This window comes from Phyllobates terribilis, unplaced genomic scaffold (genome assembly GCF_046119375.1).
Source record: "Phyllobates terribilis strain yellow unplaced genomic scaffold, ASM4611937v1 Scaffold_329__1_contigs__length_2103183, whole genome shotgun sequence".
NCBI classification, from domain to species: domain Eukaryota; kingdom Metazoa; phylum Chordata; class Amphibia; order Anura; family Dendrobatidae; genus Phyllobates; species Phyllobates terribilis.
The window spans coordinates 134,191-137,385 of record NW_027363089.1 but is presented as its reverse complement, the minus strand read 5'-3'; positions in this window follow the sequence as shown (position 1 = coordinate 137,385).

Below are 3,195 nucleotides of genomic sequence, written 5' to 3'. Positions count from 1 at the left end.
GGACGTATTCGCTCTATGCTGACAGGCACTCCCTTAGTATAGCTCATGTAATGCACGGCACCACAATGTTGTAGGTTCTGACTACTGTGTAATAAAACACCCACCCAGAGACCGGCCATAATCTTATAGTCTGGGTGTGAATAAGCTGTAGGTAGAGCTACACTTTTGTTGTGGAAATTTTGGTCATTTTATTTACCTTTTTGCATTTAGGCTATGTGCCCACGATGCAGAAATGAAGCAGAAAATTTCTGCATCTCCCTGGCAGAAAAAACGCATGCAGATTGACAAGCGCTTTCCAGGCGATTTTAGCATCACTTGGAAAGTGCTTGACAACTAGGTCACACTGTATAAATTCATGGAAACAGCATGGATTTATATAGTGTGAACCGTAAAAATGAAAACAAATAAAGCTATACTCACCCCTGATGCCCGACGTGGCTGCAGCGCTGCTTCCTGTCTGGTTCCTGGATGCCGGCATATCGCGAGACAGAGCGGTGAAGGGCCTGCGGTCACATGACTGTGACGTCACCGCAGATCCTCAAGCAATGCCGGCATTCAGAGAGAAGCCGCCAGACAGGTGAATATAAACTTTATTTGTTTTTTTATTCTTTTTTTACAGGTACAATGGTACCCAGGTCTGGATGAGAGTCTCCTCTCCTCCAGAACTGGGTACCATCCGCACATAGAGACGCATAGAAGCCGCTTGTAAAAATGTACAGTCGCGGTTTCTATGCGTCTCAATGCAAGTCAATGGCGGGAGTTCCGCTGCGCTTCTGCAAAATTAAATGACATGCTGCAGATTTTTGTACGCAGCATAAACGCTGCGGAAAAATCCGCAGCATGTGCATAGAACATGCGGAATCCCCTTGGGGACCATGGGGTGCGGATTACCTAGCGTTTCACAAGCGTTTATGCTGCGGAAATTCCGCAGCATAAACGCTTGAAAAACGCTACGTGGGCACTCAGCCTTACCCGAATGAGGCTTGTGAGAAATCCTTAAATATGCTGCAGATTTCTCCTGTATGATGCTGACCAATCATAAGCAAGCAGCAACACTCAAAGAAAAGAAGAACACGCCCCCACCATAGCTCAAAGCGGGTTTCTTAGGGTATAAAGCCACGTTCTCACTATGAGTTTTTAGTGAGTTTTTACGCTGCATATTTTAGAAATAATGCAAGTAACCTATCTTAATGGGTGCAGAAATTCTGCAACATCAAAAACTCACCAAAAGCTCATCGTGGGAACCTAGCCTAAGATGTGTAATGATGGAGAGTCCTGATCTCCTGGTCTAACCTTCTGCATGATTAGAAAGCAGAGGTAACAGCTCTTAGACAAGGAAGGAGCCGCACAGCTGAGTTTCTCTGTGTTACATTACAAACCCTTTTATTGACTCTCCTGATTATGGAGTGTGCCAGTATCACACTTATGTCTTCTGTGCTCAAGCAACTTGTATTCTTTCTGCAGTGATATTAGGCTGTTATTACACCTCACACAGGAGCAGTGTGTTCTGGGTTACTTCTATGGTGAAATGCAATGACAGTCTGCTCTAATCTCACTGCAGAATGAGTACAAGTTGAGCACAACGGATCTAAGTGTGATACTGACACTGTGCTCTCATTTCTGGACAGGCAGTTTGGGATAGGTGCAGAACAGCAGAGGTGAGAGTGCCATAAGAGGAGGAAAGCTGTTAGAAAGGTTTGTAATGTTGCACAACTAAACTCTCTTGTGCTGCCCCTTCACCCACAGAGACCTTAACTGAAAGGTATTAGTCAGTTGTGTGCTCTAATCATGCAGGAGGTTAGCCCAGGAGACCAGGTCTGTATCCTTACATCTTAGACACTGAGAAATCTGCTCTAAGCTATGGTGGGGATGTGATCATCTTTCTTTTCAGTGTTGTCGTCTGCTTATAATTGGTCAGCATCATGCAGGGAGAAGAATTTCGCACCCCCAGTGAAAACTCTGATAACATCTACTTGGACTTAATTTTTTTTAACTCATTAGGCGCCAAATACTTTCATTGCTAATATCTCTGCAAATGAAACATAAAATAGAAAGAGCATGGATGAGATACCAGGACACTGTGTGTGGCACTTTATTATTATTATTTATTATTCTAGCTCCATTTATTCCATGGTGCTTTACATGTGAAAAAGGGGGTATACATAGCAAACACAATTGCAAAAATCTTGAACAAAAACGCAATGGCAAACTGGTACTGGAGGAGAGAGAACCCTACCTGCGATGTCTCACAATCTTCAAGGGATGGGTGAGGATACAGTAGGTGAGGGTAGAGCTGGTCATGCAGCGGTGTGGTGGAGCAATGATTACTGCAGGTTGTAGGCTTTTCGGAAGAGGTGGGTTTTCAGGTTCCTTTAGAAGGTTTCCACGGTAGGCGAGAGTCTGATGTTTTGGGGTAGAGAGTTCTAGAGTAGGGGGGATGCACGGGAGAAATCTTGTATGCAATTGTGAGAAGAAACGATAAGAGGGGAGTAGAGAAGGAGATCTTGTGAGGATCGTAGGTTGCGTGTAGGTGTGTACCGGGAGACTAGGTCACAGATGTATGGAGGAGACAGGTAGTGGATGGCTTGGTATGCCACGGTTAGGGTTTTGAACTGGAGTCTCTGGGCAATGGGGAGTCAGTGAAGCATTTGACAGAGAGGAGAGGCCGGGGAGTAGGCGGAAGGCAGGTGGATTAGTCGGGCAGCAGAGTTTAGGATAGATTGGAGGGGTACGGGAGTGTTAGCGGGGAGGCCACAGAGCAGGAGGTTGTAGTAGTCGAGGCGGGAGATGATGAGGGCGTGCACTAGTGTTTTTGCAGATTCATGGTTGAGGAATATGCGGATCCATGTTTTTGAGTTGGAGTCGGCAGGAGGAGGAAAGGGCTTTGATATGTGGCTTGAAGGAGAGGTTAGAGTCCAGGGTTACTCTGATGCAGCGAGCTTGTGGGACTGGGGAAAGTGGACAGCCATTGATTTTGATGGATAGGTCAGATGGGGAGGCTGAGTGAAATGGGGGAAAGATGATGAATTCTGTTTTATCCATGTTAAGTTTTAGAAATCTAGCAGAGAAGAAGGATGAGATAGCGAACAGACATTTTGGGGTTCTGGTTAGTAAGGAGGTGATATCAGGTCCAGAGAGGTAAATCTGTGTGTCGTTAGCATAGAGACGATACTGAAAGCCGTGGGACTCTATGAG